Raw genomic sequence first — 14887 nt, 5'->3', positions numbered from 1 at the left:
TTTGCAATTCTCTGAATTGCAAACTGGTGTCTTCAAGGGAAGACAGAACGGAAAGGAAATCAGACTTTGCCAAAGGAAACAATTCAGATATTAACAACTGTACTCAAGAAGGGTATCATTCCACATCTTTCGCTTTGGTTTCTAGTTCTCATTCACATGTTGTTATAAAGTTAAAACCCACTTTAAGTGTGAGGCGAGGTGTTCAAGATCCTGGAATCAGTCGGTGTCATGAAACACCTCCCCCCCCCTTTTTTTTAACTTGGAATCTGTCATATTAAGGGAAAAGATTCACAATTTAGGAAGGAATAATGAACCAGTGTCATCCTATCAGAGATCTTCATTTTTCCCAGGTTTGCTGGGGAAGGGGAAATAACTATTCCCTCTTTGAAAGGAGCCTGGTTACTCCCTGCATAAAAACAGAGAAAGTTCAAAGGCCACCCATCCTAGGAGCCTTTCTATTGTCATGCTGTATAAGGACATCTATAGACAGGGAGTACTGGAGCCAGCTTGAACCCAACCAGCTGGAGAGCTGATTGTTAAATTTTCAGTGTGAACATTTTCACCCTTGGAAATCAGCAAATGCTACAAACCAAGACTTGAATTTGTTGATTGGACAAAATGTTTGTAATGCGCGTAAAACTGAAAAGTGTACCACAGGCTGGTTGTTAAATATTCAACAGCATACCCCTGCTTGCAGAAGAGTGTGTGTATGTGTATATGTGTCATGTATGTGCACTGTGTGTGTGTGTGCTCATGTCAGCAGTGAAAGGGGGAAGAGAGAGGCTCATATACATAAAATAAACTAGTTTTTAGGTATAACAGCTTATACCACGTGCTAAGTTTTCTCAAGGTCTGAACCAGGGGTGGGAAACCTGTGGCCTTCTACATCCTTGGGTGCAGCTTTTTGACTGAGTCCAAGTTTACAGAGCAAATCCTTTTATTAAGGGGATTTGTTCTGTGAAGTTTGGATTCAGTCAAAGGGCCACACTGGAGGACCTAGGGGCCACACGTGGCCTCGAGGCCACAGGTTCCTACATGCTGGTTGCAGATAGCTCTGTTCTTCCTGCATCCACTAATAGAACGAAAGCTTCTTGAGGGCAGAACTCTTCCATTTTGTGTGTGTGTCTCTAGCATGTAACACGGTATACACACTAAGCATTTAATAAATCCTTGTTGACCGATGGATTAGGCTCCTTCAGGAGTTACCTTAACTCAGACTACTATGATTTCCTTTCTTGAATGATACTTGAGCTGGTCAGACCACACACATCTGTGTTATTGTATTCAATTCTTGGTGCCAAGCTTTTGGGATGCATCAGTAAGTTGGAGTGTGCATACTCTTAGCCCTTTCTCTTCCTTTGGTTTCTGTGACTCTGCTGTGCTCTGGGTTCTCCTATCTACTGCTATGAAAGCTCCTCAGTCCCATTTCTTGGACTATCACCCATCTCCTAAGCCCTCAAGCAAGACTCTGTCTTTGGCCCTGTTCTCTTTTCACTCCATATTCTCTCTCCATGGCATTGGATGCTATGGGATCAATTATCATCTCTATGTAGCTTACATACATACATACATATATACATACATCCACTGCCAATGTCTCTTCTGAACATGAAGCACGTATCACAATTACTGGCTGGCACCATCCATTGAGATGTCCTGTCAACAAATCAACCTCAATGTATCTCAAATGGATAGAACCCACTGTATCTTCCCCTAAGCCTGTTTCTTGTTCAATTTCCCCTTATTCTGGTGATGCCACTACCATGTGCTTCTGCACTCAGATCTGTAACCCCAGAGTTGTCCTTTGCTTTTACCTCCCCCTCTTTAGTCCCCCTCCCCCCCTCCCAAAGGTGAGTGGTTACCTGTCAGGGATGATGTAGATGGGATTCATGATTTGAGTGAGGAGCTGAACTAAATGACTGCTCAGGTGCCTTGCATTCCTGATATTCTCTGATTCAACCCTAACATACTGAATGACAATGCGTCTTCCCAGGGGAAAGTGGGGATCCAATAAACAGTAGATTATAGATGTCAGACTTGAAAGAACCATACAGAATCTATAATAGATACCCTATTTTATAGTGGAAGAAATAAAGATTTGCTAAAAGAATGAATGTAGTCAGACCATTAAATCCAACCTTCTCATTTTACATCTGAGGAAAGAGTTGGGAGCTTCTTTATGTCACAGGTGTTCTTAACATAAGGTTCATGAACTTTTTAAAACATTAATAATTATAGTTTAATATCAATTGATTTCCTTTGTGATCTTTTGCATTTTATTTTATGTATTTAAAAATAGTGTTCTGAAAAGGAGTCCATAGTGTGCTTTACCAGACCACCAAAAAAAGGATAAAAACTCCTGTTCTATGGGAAGAATCTTATTCTGTTTAGAGCACAGGATTTAGAGCTGGGAGGGATATTAAGGTTCATCTAATCCAACTCCCCAATTTTACAGATTGAAAAAAAAACAAAAAAAATCCAACTCTTTCCATTTTACAGATTGGGGAAAAAAAAAGAGAAAGGAACAGGACTGCCCAAAGTCAAGATTTGAATTCAGGTCCACTGACTTCAAATCTTTTCCTTTTCATACTGAATTATTTCTAATGGCACCTTTTAAGTAACTAATGGACTAACCAGCAATGAACTATGGTCAGTTTCTCTTCATCCCCTTTCTTGTTGTTTATAGAGTCCTCTCTCCCCCTCTCCCAGTCCCCAGTTGTACATCTTGGCATAGGGCAAATCGTTAGTGCATAGGTTTTGCTCAGGTTTATTTAAAAATAAGAGGAACTTCCTAAGAACTTTGGATGTCTCCTCTATGGAATATTTATGAGGAAATATGGAGAACTCAAAGATGAGAATCTTAAGAGCTAGAAAGAACATAGGAAAGAAGGGATTTATTGGGGAGAAGGATGGAGAGGCACAAATGATGGGGAGGGGGAACCTGAAAAGCCTTGTGTTAGAGATGAGACAAGGAATTCTAAGAGGTAGAAGTGAATAAGAGCATTCCATGCTTAGGGATGGGGTCAGCCTGTGCAAAGGAACGAAAATGGAGGAATTTGGAGAACAATAAAAATAGATTAACTTATAATGTGTAGTATATGAAGAATAATGTGAAATAACTTGGAAAGTTTGCAAGGGGCTTTAAATTGCCAGATGGACGATTTATCTTAGAAACATCAGGGAACCATTTAAGCTTCTTGAGGAAAGAAATGATGCAGTCAAATCTCTAGGTGACTCAGTCTACCCTTACAAGTCCAACTGTCATTTGTCACTAGACAAATTTCAGATCTGTACTTTCAGTAATGACTTTTCTTGATTTCTGCAACCCAACTGCTTATAGAATATTTCTCTTTGCGCTCTCCATCATCAGGTCAGGTCAATTAGCTTTCATCAAGCACTTAGTTGCCAGGCTCTGTGATAAGTTCTAGGAATATAATACAAGCAGAAAGACAGACTACTCCAAGCTTCCTAAAACAGAATCACAGAATTTAAGAGTTCTGTGTGTGTGTGGGGGGAATCTTGGTGGCCATGCAGCTTAACTCGTACCTGATGCAAGGGAAATGAAAGCCTGAAATGGGTTTAGGCTTCATTGGCCTCATGAATATAATAAGGAAAAGAATGTTAGTTAGACCTGGAGGAGATAGTGACTTTATCCCTTGGGATGAGTTTTGTCTTTTTGCCTTCTCTATTTCCCTGCTCTAGCTCTCATGTATATGAGGGAATAGAAAGGTTTTTAGAATTGAGAAAATGGGAAACCCTGGACCCTAATAGCCCTGGAATGAAAGTGGCTAGGTGGTGCAGTGGATAGAGTGCCAGGCCTGGAGTCAGGAAGACCCATCTTCCTAAGTTCAAATCTGGCCTCAGACACTAGCTGCATGATCCTGGGCAAATCACTTAACTCTGGTTGCCTCAGTTTCCTCATCTATATAAAATGAGCTAGAGAAGGAAATGACAAACTACTCTGGAAATCCCAAATGAGTTTTCCCAACTCACGAAGAGTTGGACATGACTGAAAAATGACTAAACAAGTATTCTAAATAGCTTGATACCTGGCACAGGGAATCTCTTGCTAAAGCTGAAAAACTAAGACTAAAAGGAATGGATCTCTTTTCTTCCTTTTTTTTTTTTGTAAAGCATTTTATTTTATTTTATTTTTTAGGCAATTGGGGTTAAGTGACTTGCCCAGGGTCACACAACTAATAAGTGTCAAGTGTTTGGTCTGAGTCCAGATTTGAACTCAGGTCCTCCTGACTTTAGGGCCTATGCTCTATCCACTGCACCACCTAGCTGCCCCTGGATCTCTCTTTTCTCATCTCTAAATTGTGAGAGTTGGATTGAATGATTTGTTCAAATCCCTTTGCTCTAAGGCTATTGGAATAGGAGCCAGAACACAACCAAAAAGATTTTCTTCTAAGTGGCAAGTTCTAAGGCTTGATAGAAAGTACTGCTGTTCCGAACGAACTATAGAAAGCTTTGAGTCAGAGCTTACTCTTTTCATTAGGAAGAGATGGCACTACAGCAAATAGACACTAGCTAAATCAGAAGCTGGCAGCAGAAAGCAGCTGTATTCCGTGTTAAACTCCTTAGTATTTTGAAATTCCAAGGTAGAGCCAACATGGAGGATTAGAGGCAGCAAACTTTGCTGAGCTCTTTCAACTTTCCCTTCCAAACGACTTTAAAATAATGCTCACATCAAATTTTAGGGTAAGAGGTTTTTTTTTTTTTTGGCTTAAGAAAACTCAGGAGGTTGGCAGGAGAAGTCTATGGCACTGGATGGAGGCCTGTCCAGAGTACATAAACATAGCAGCAGCAACACTGAGTGCAGTAGCAGCGTCAGGAGCTCTCAACCCAGAGATGGTAAGGGGGTCATACGACTGGTCAGAAAGAGATTACTAGGGATCCTCTGTTGATATTGTGTGTAGCTGGTGCTGGATAGACAACTCTCTTTCCCATACATATTTCTGCATTATAGTTCTAGGGTGGAGAGGACTGCTGGTGGTCAGTCACAAGGGCACAGGGGCCCTGGTCACAGTTCTGAGGCAAAGAGGAGCCCTATTGCTTGCATTTGCAAGAGAGGATGGGCCTAGTCACAGATTCAGGGCCAAGAGGAGCTCTAATGCTTGAAGCTGTAGGGGACCAGGGGCCCTTCCTGGGTAAAGACTAGAGTGCAGACCAAGGGATCACCTTTCTCATACATCTCCCCAGATCATACCACCTTGAAAGCATTGAAAACTGGCAGAATCCAGAAGCAGCTCTGAAAACAGCAACACAAAAAAGCTTGAAGCTTGGGACAGTGCCTCCCCACTTGCAGGTGAGCAGAGCCCAACTTTAACATAAAGTTCAAATCAGGAAATAGGTTAAAAAAATGAGACCAAAACAAACAACAAAAGAAGAACTTGACCATAAAAAGCTTCTGCAATGTCATGGAAGACCAAGACACAAACCCAGAAGATAATAATGTGAAAACAGATACAAGTAAAGCCTCAAAGAAAAATGCTAATTGGACATAAGCCCACAAGAATTCCTGGAAAAGTTAAAGAGATAAGAGTGGTAGCAGAAAAATTGGGAAAAGAAATGACAGTAATGTAAGAAAGTTACAAAAAGAGAATTAACAGCTTGGTAAAAGAGGAACCAAAAAAATCATTGAAGAAAGCAACTCCTTAAAAAGGAGAATAGGTCAAATGAAAAAAAGACATAAAAGCTCACTGAAGAAAATAATTCTGTAAAAATTAGAATTGGGCAAGTGGAAGCTAATGACTCCATGAAATATCGAGAAACAATAAAACAAAGTCAAAAGTGTGAAAAAATAGAAGAAAATGTGAAATATTTCATTAGAAAAATAACTGACCTGGAAAAATAGATTGAAGAGAGATAATTTAAGAATTATTGGATTACATGAAAGCCCAGATCAAAGACAGAGCCTAAACACCATATTTCAAGGGCAATTTCTGTGATATGTTAAATAGAGGGTAAAGCAGAAATGGAAAGAATCTACTGATCACCTCCTGAAAGAGATTCCCCAAATGAAAGCTCCCAGGAATATTATAGCCATATTCCAGAGCTCCCAGGTCAATGAGAAAACATTGCAAGCAGCCAGAAAGCAAAAAAACCAAAACAAAACAAAACCATCAAATATTGTGAAGTCACAATGAGGATCACATGAGATGGAGCAGCTTCCACATTAAAGGATAAAAGGGCTTAGAATATGATATTCTGGAAGATAAAACAGCTAGGATGACAACCAAGAATGACCTACCCAGAAAAACCAAGCTTAATCCTTCAGGGGAAAAAATGGATATTTAATGAAATGGAAAACTTTCAAGCATTCCTGATGAAAAGACCAGAGCTGAATAAAAAATCTGACATTCAAACATTAGACTCAAGGGAAGCATACAAATGTAAACATGAAAGAGTAATCATAAGTTAAGCCGTTTACATCCATATATGGGAAGATGATGCTTGTATTTCCTAAGAACTTTATCATTATCAGGGCAGTTTAAAGGAGTTTACATAGACAGCATGGGTCTGAGTAGATAATGTTGGAATGATTTTTAAAAAATGAAGGGATGAGAAAGATGAAACTACTGAGAGAAGGGAGAGGTAGAATTGGGAAAATTATTTCACATAAAAGGAGGCAAGCAGGGAACAGTTTTACAGTGGAGGAGGAAAAAGGGAGAGAAGTGAGGGTCAACGCTTGAACCTTACTGTTGTTGGCATTGGTTCAAAGAGGGAAGAATGTATATATGCATATATATATATGTATATATATATATATATATATATATATATATATATACATATATATATATGTGTGTGTGTGTGTGTGTGTATAGATGCATATATACACATACATACACTCATATATACACATACATACATATACACATATACATATATACACATTCAGTTGTATATAGAAATCTATCTTACCCAATAAGGAAATAGGAGAAAAGGGAAAAGAGAAAGGGGAAGGTGATAAAAGAGAGGATGAATTAAGGGAGTCAGTGGTTAGAAACAAAATAGACTTTTGAGGAAGGACAGGATAAAGAGAGAAGAAGAAATAGAAGAAAATGGGTTGGAGGGAAATACAGAGTTAGTAAATCAAAACCATGAATGTGAATGGGATAGGCTCACCCATAAAATGAAAGCAGATAGTAAAATAGATTAGAAACCAGAATCCAACAATATTTTGTTCACAAGAAACACATTTGAAACAGAAAGACACAGAATTAAAATAAAGGACCAGAGCATAATCTAATATGCTTCAGTTGAAGTAAAAAGAAAAAAAAAGAGCAATGGTAACAATCATGATCTCAGATAAAGCAAAAGCAAAAATAGATGCTAAAAGGATAGTTAGAGAAACTACATTTTGATAAAAGGCACCTTAGATAATAAAGTAAATAAAAAAATTCACAAGTTTTTCTGATAAAGATCTCATTTTTCAAATGTACACTGAGTATAGAACTGTGTCAAATTTATAAAAGTACTAGCCATTCCCCAATTGATAAATGGTCAAAGGCTATAAATAGGCCACTTTCAGAAGAAGAAATTGAAGATATCTATAATCATATGATAAAATGTTCTACATCACTTTTGATTAGAGAAAAGCAAATTAAAACAACTCTGAGGCACCACCTCACGCCTATCAGAAATGACAAATGTTAGAGATGATGAGGGAAAATAGGTCCACTAATGCAATGTTGGTGAAGTAGTGAACCAGTCTAGCCATTCTGGAGAACAATTTGTAACTATGCCCAAAGGGCTATACAATTGTGCATACCCTTTGACCCACCAGTACCACTTCTAGTTCTATAACCCAAAGAGATAAAAGAAAAAGGAAAAGCACCAATACGTATAAGAATATTTATAGCAACTTTTATTGTGTGGTGGCAAAGAATTGGAAATTGAGAGGAAGCCCATTGATTGAGGAATGGCTGAAGAAGTTGAGAAATATTATTGTGACAGGCCACTGTGAAAGACTTGGCTGCGCTAATCAATACAAAGATCCAAGACAATTTCAAAGGACTCGTGATGAAAAATGCTATTTTCCTCCAGAGAAGAAATGCTGAACTGAGTGCAAATTGAAACATAACTTTCTCACTTTATTCTTCTTGCTTTTTTTTGAAATGTGGTTAATATGGAAACGTGTTTTGCATGATTTCACATGTCTAATTGATGTCATATTGCTTGCTTTCTCAGTGGGTGGGGGAAGAAGTGGGAGAGAGAGAATTAGGAACTCAAAATTTAAAAGGAAAAATGTTAAAAACAAATAAATAGTAAATTAAAAAAAACTTCATGCTTTTTCCAGAGCATATTACACATAGTAGGTTCTCAAGAGCTATTTATTAGTAAGTTGATTGATCAAGGAATTTCGAGTTAGACAACATCTTGCATTTAGTCCAGACCTCTCACTTTACAGATAAAGAAACTGAGGCCTGATGTGAAGTGACTTGCCTAAGGTCATCCAAGTAGTAAGCAGCAGAGCACAGGATTTGAACTCAAAGTCCCATGACTCCAAATCCAGTGTTCTTTCCAGCCCCAGACAGTTACTAGTTGTGTGACCCTGTGCAAGCCATTTAACCTCTGTTTGCCCCGATTTCCCCAACTATAAAATGGGTATAACAATAGCATTTACCTCCTGGGGTTGTTGTAAGGATCAAATGAGTTGTTATCAAATGTGATAAAATGCTTAGCACAGTGCCTGACACATAGTAGGTGCTATACAAATATGTATTCCCTTCTTTCTCCTATATATTACACCATCTCTCTTCTTCTCTGGTATGTCTAGGTGTAAGGAATCTACATGGATCAGTAGAATTTGTTGATTGGTGAGATGAAGAAGAAAAAATGGTTACTTTTTCTTAAAGTAAAATTTTCATTTTAACATGCTTGTTCTTAAGTTATCAAAATGGAATTAGCATCCATTAAGATAGTTTTTCCAAAGGTTTTTTCCCCTTCCCTAAAGGTGGGGATAAGAGAAATGTAGAAGGAGGGGAAAAAAGTCCTCCTTTATCAGGAGCCAGGATGGTATTGTAACAAGCACCCTTGTACCATAAGCAACAAATTATCCTGGATTCCATCCATAACATTTTTGTCTGAAGCCATCTGGGTAGAACTCTCAGCAGTTCTGACAGTATTTGAACAAGCTGATGAAGAGTAAACATTCCAGTTTTGTAAGTCTGTCCGATCCTGTGAGTTTAATAAGGCTTCTTGTAAAGGCAGGAGTTGTGCTGACTTGTCTTTAAAGGACAAGGAAGGCTTGAGAGTGTTTTAAAGCCTGCAAATCTTCAATTACAAAACATTATTTAAAGACACAAAACCACAACCAATACCCTACCCCTACTGATTTTTCTTTGTAGGCTTGAAAAAGCACACAGCCCATGGTGACTTTGGCTAACCCTAACCATCTTTCTTCTAAAGCTGATGGACGCACTTTAGACTGTGGGAAATGAGGATTTAGTTGTTTACGTGTCTGTATTCCTTAAGATCTGCCACCAGTTTTTCTTTTGGGTGGCCCTCATTGTCTCAATTGCTGTTTTTCTTCCAAATGAGCTTCATAACCATGAAGCCAGCCAGCTTTCTTCAGAAAAAGATATCTCCGCTTGGTGGAGAAGTTCATATCATGCCAACATTTTTCTGGCCGCTCCTGGGATTGCTCAATCCATTTTAAATCACTTATCAGGCTATAGAATCTGTTATCGATGGAAAAGGCCCAGATGGTGATAAATACGTTGGATGTTGACTGATCTCTAGGCAATAAAATCGACCAATTTCAAGTTGGAAGAGAATTTCATTATATAGGCATAAAAAAGAAACCACCATTTACTTTTATCTAAGGTTATAAATAAATGAAATATAACTGTCAACTTAGACTGAATACAGATAATGACTTCAATTTTATCAAGCCTGAAACTTAATAACCGATTCATGGAATTTTAGAGCTGGCATGATGCTTAGAGATCAAATGATCAATCTGTCATTCATTTTAGTCTGTTAGGTTCCCTAGGACTTTTGACATTCTGTATAGTCAACAAACCAATTAATTTCTTTTTGTTTGGTTAGCAAACCATGCCAATAAGGGTGAGGACAAGAAGTGATATGGTGGAAAGGACAGGGAACTTTGAATATGAAGACTTGGGTATTCTGGCTCCAACACTGTATGACCTTGAGCAAATTATCTCATTTCTGTAAGCCTTAATTTCCTTATCTATGAAAAGGGGATAGTAGTATTTATTGTTACCTATCCCATGGGGCTCTAGTGAAGAGCAGTGATCATTTCCTGTTATTTACTTTGTAAATGTAACCTATTAAAGGATAATAAAAAGGATCACAAGATTTAGAGCCAGAAGGGACCAAAGAGGCCATAGAGTCCAGTCCCTTCGTTTTACAAATAAGAAAACTGAGGCATAGAGAGGTTAAGCAGTTTGTATGGCCATACAGCTTGTAAATTTCTAAGGCAGGATTTGAACTCAGGTCTTCCTAATTCCAAGCCCAGCATTCTATTCACTATATCGTATAGCTAATTATAAACATATAATAATAATTACCATTATTTTACTCACACAGGTTGGGTAGTGTTACTCTGGTCTCTTAATAACATAAAATAGTCATCTTGCAAACGTATCCCTTTAGTCATAAAGTACACTGACAGAGAAAGCATAGCTGGATCAGTGCATACCTATCACCAATAATGGAAAGCAAATGGGTCTTACCATTGGTGTGCATAGAGTTCTATGCATGCCTATGGTCTTACTGATGCAAAGGACAACATTTTATATTAGACGTCTAAATGGCTTAGCGGATGGATAGCAGAACTGGGAGTTGGGAAGACCTGAGTTGGAATTCGGCCTCAGACTCCCTAGCTAAATGAGTCTGATCAAGCTACTTAACCTCTATCTGCTTCAGTTTTCTCATCTGTTAAATGGGGATATAAATAGTCCCTATCTCATAGCATTGTTGTAAGGATCACATGAGTTAAAATACGTCAAATGCTTGTGAATTTTAAAGTACTATATAAATGCTAGCTATTCCTGTCTTTGCTATACTTACTGAAGAATAACAAATAAATGAAACCTGATATTTGACATGGCATAATGGACAGTATTGGGCTTTGTGCTGGAAAGATATGGGTCTTATTCCCAATACAGACACCAACTGAGTGATCCTGAACTTGATGTTAAAATTCTCAGCCTCAGTTTCCCTCACCTGTAAAATGGGGCTTTAAAATAACACCTGCTATGCAGGACTGTTGGAGGATCACATGAAATGATGTATATAAGGCACCTTGTACACATTTAAGTAGTGGATATATGTGAATTGTTATTATTGTTTTATTATATATGGTCAAATGTTATTATAGCTGAATGTTCAGTATAATAATAATAGCTAGCATTTATAGAGTGCTTTGAGATTTGCAAAGCACTTTACCTATAATATCTCATTTTATCCATACTACAACTCCAGGAGGCAGATGCTATTATTATTCTCATTTTACAGATGAAGAACCAGAGGCTTAGAGGAGTCAAGTGACTTGCCCAGGGTCACATAGCTGATGTGTGAGGCAGGATTTGAACTCTGATCTTTGTGACTCTAAGTGTAGCATTCTAGCCACTGTGCCAAGTATCCTAGTAAAGACAATCAGGACTTGTTTGCTGAATATGAATATTAAGGCCTTGACCTATTTTGGTCTGCTTAATTTCTTTGATTCTCTATTTGAATTCCTAGAACTCTGCTGGTTCTTTATAAAAAGTCCCCTGGGAGACAAAAATGATACTGAAATCTGTCCCTCAAAATGTTAATTTCAAGGCTATGTTTTAAAAATCTTCATCAGACTCTTGGGAACTTGGGGCCAAGAGCTGAGTGCTCCTCTTTTGGTTTCCATTCCTCCGTCCCTCTCTGGTTCTCTTTGTACCTGCCCAACTCCATCTTCTCATCAGACGTCTTCGGTACCCTAAGCATTTCTGAACCTTGAGTCTCTTCTCTCTGTTCCTTCTCTTGCTGATCTCATCCACTCCCCTGCTGGCATCGTCATAATCTCTTGGTGTAAGACTGTTCTATTTATGTTCCCAGCTCTAATTTGTTAGCCACTTGGGCATCCTTTGCACGCCTCCATTTAGCACATTAAAAGTTTTAGTCTACCCCCTCCTCTACACTACCTCGTCTCTGTCGAGGTCGCCCCGCCCTCATCTCTACCCGAGGTATCTGGGTTTAGAATCTGAAAGTTTTCTTTGGTACCTTCACATCATCTCTAAGATCCTTCTTTTCCATTCATTCCCATGGCCTTGCCCAAGCTGTTGTTTTCTCTTAATTGGTCCCTTTGCTTCTACTCTTTCCTTGTTTGGCCTTTCCTTCACACGATTTCCAAATAATCTTCTTAAAGTGCAAGTCTGATCATATCATGACCCTCATCATAAACCTTCAGTCCTTCCTTATTGCCCTCCCCAAATTAAGCACAAACTCCTTCAGGGCGCCAATTTCACACTCAATGCAATTTATTTCCAATATATCTTTCCAGTCTTATTTTGAATGACTTCCCACACTCTGTAATCCAGCCAAGCTCTTCTATATGCTGCCTCCTTGCCTGGAAAATACCATCTTCAGCCTCCATGCATTTGGATAAGCTGTTCCTCATTTCTGCAGTGACCTCTATCCTCAGTTATGCTTCCCAGAATCCTTTTCTTCCTTCAAGGCCCAGCTCAGATGCTTTTTCTTCCATGAAGCTTTCCCCTGATCTCATAGCCTTTAGTATTCCCTCTTCTCAAATATTCCTGGATATCACTATCTGATTCTTCCTTTACTCTCTTGTACTTATTTTATATCTTAGGAAATTAGGTTCCTAAGCTTAGAGCTGCAAAGGAACAGGCCACGAAGTCCAGCACTTTAATATAACAGTGAGGAAACTGAGGCACAGTCAGGTTAAGTGACTTGTTCCAGGATCATGCAGTCAGTGTCTCAATATGGATCTGAACCTAGGTCTTCCAGACTCCAAGTACAGTGCTCAATCTATTATGTAGTACAACTTAAGATGAGAGGATCTTTCATAGTTTTATGGTATCAGAGCTAGAAGGGACTTGAGAGATTATTTTAATTCATCCCCTTCACTTGCGAGTTGAAGAAATTTAGTCTTGCAGAGGTGAAATAACTTGGCTGAATCATACAGAGAATCCATTTCATGCTTGTTTTTGTATTCCCTGAGTTTAATACAGTACTTTACACGGACTAAGTGTTTGACAAATATTTATTGAATTTGGTGTTGGAATTGAGAAAGCTCTTATTTCACCATGCTTGAATCTGAGCATTTAATGATAAATACCACTTAGGGACGAGGATTTCAGCATAGAAAACCCCACAACACAAGCAGGTTTCATTGCACAAGATGATATACAACTGAGACTTGGCATTTCTAAAATGAATAATGGTTCAGCACAGCTAACAATCAACCAGCTTTTTTTCCCCCTTTGGTAACATGTGCCTGTATTTTGGGTAGCCCATTCATTTGGACCATTTGGTTTTGCTTAAGACTGCTCTTATTTTACAGGAAGTTTCATTGAGTTGAGTCTTATGCAATTTTAAAGTCAGATTAAAAAGAAACACATTTGCAGGAAGGTAAATATTTAAACATGCCTGAAGTTGGTCAAAATACTTTGACCATCCAAAAGAAGATGTGTGTAGGGTACAAACTAGGCATGATTGGGTACTGTTGGTATTTTTATTTTTGTTCACTTTTCCTTTTAAGAGCATAGACTCAATCAGATTTTCCGAGCACGGTAGAGGGGAAAGAACACCGAATTTGAACACCAGGGCTGCCATTTACTATGTTATATAATTCAGAGTTGACTGCTCTGGGACTCATTTTTCTCAGGGGTAAAAGGAAGAGGTTGGAGTAAGGAATAGTAATAGTTCACCTTCATGTAGTGTGTTAGATTTGCAAAGCATTTTGCATTTGTTATTTTATTTGAATGTCACAAAACATCCCCATTTTATAAAAGAGAGAACAGCTTCAGAGAAATTGAGTTCACATAAGTGTCTGAGGTAGGATTCAAACCAAGGTTTTCAGGAGTCTGAGTCCAATACTTTCCATAGATGAGGCTATTTTTCCTAATGTTTCTCTTTAGATGAGTAGTATTCAAACTTTTTTGACGTCATACCCTACCAGCAAAAATTGAGTGTGCATTACACTATTTACTTCTAAGTTATGTCTATATAACTATTACGTCAATAATTATGTATATTGCAGAACTTATATAAAGGACAGGAAGACAAAATAATTGTTCCTTGTATCAATGGGGAGCCAATGTCCTGGTCTACAGAAAGGTAACAGTGAAAAACAGTGCCGCACAACTCCGCTGCCCTGCTTATCAGGAACAGCATGACGCCATACCACCACTATTACTAGAATTACGTTATTTGGATTATGTTTTTCTAACTTACCAGACTAAGAGGGAATGGTTATAATGATCTTGAAATTCTGCCAAGGTGGCAAATTCCCAACCACCAGTGCCCCATTGGAGGTTTCTGGCATAAAAAAACTCTAGAGAAATGAGGATCCAAGCACATGTCTCTGAATGTTAGCCATTCATGCAATCTTTTATTTCAGATTTTAGTTTTAAAGAAACTGCTCTGGGACAAACCAGTTATCAAGTTCATTAAGATTGTCAAAGAATGAAAAAACAACCCAATGGTTGGGAAGAAGTAATATCACACTTCATTAACCTGCGCTTGCAAAAAACAAAACAAAACATGATACTGACAGTAGTTACTCAATATTCCTGTCTCCTAAAACTTAGAAACCAAAATAAAATTTAAAAGACAATTTTTCTTTTTATCTCTTCTCAAATGGAAAACAAATACCCAGGGACGTGAATAAAAACACACTTGACTATAATAA

At 38.3% G+C, this 14887-nt stretch overlaps 1 protein-coding gene across 2 annotated transcripts in view; it reads right to left on the bottom strand.

The window, feature by feature from the left end:
* The window catches only part of BBOX1 (gamma-butyrobetaine hydroxylase 1), an 86270-nt gene that overhangs the window by 35575 nt on the left and 35808 nt on the right, over positions 1-14887 (bottom strand). The window lies entirely within an intron of this gene.

This window comes from Phascolarctos cinereus, unplaced genomic scaffold (genome assembly GCF_003287225.1).
Source record: "Phascolarctos cinereus isolate Bilbo 61053 unplaced genomic scaffold, phaCin_HiC Scaffold_9;HRSCAF=440, whole genome shotgun sequence".
NCBI classification, from domain to species: Eukaryota; Metazoa; Chordata; class Mammalia; order Diprotodontia; family Phascolarctidae; genus Phascolarctos; species Phascolarctos cinereus.
Note: the sequence above shows the minus strand (reverse complement) of the source record. Positions and strands in the feature narration are given on the sequence as shown.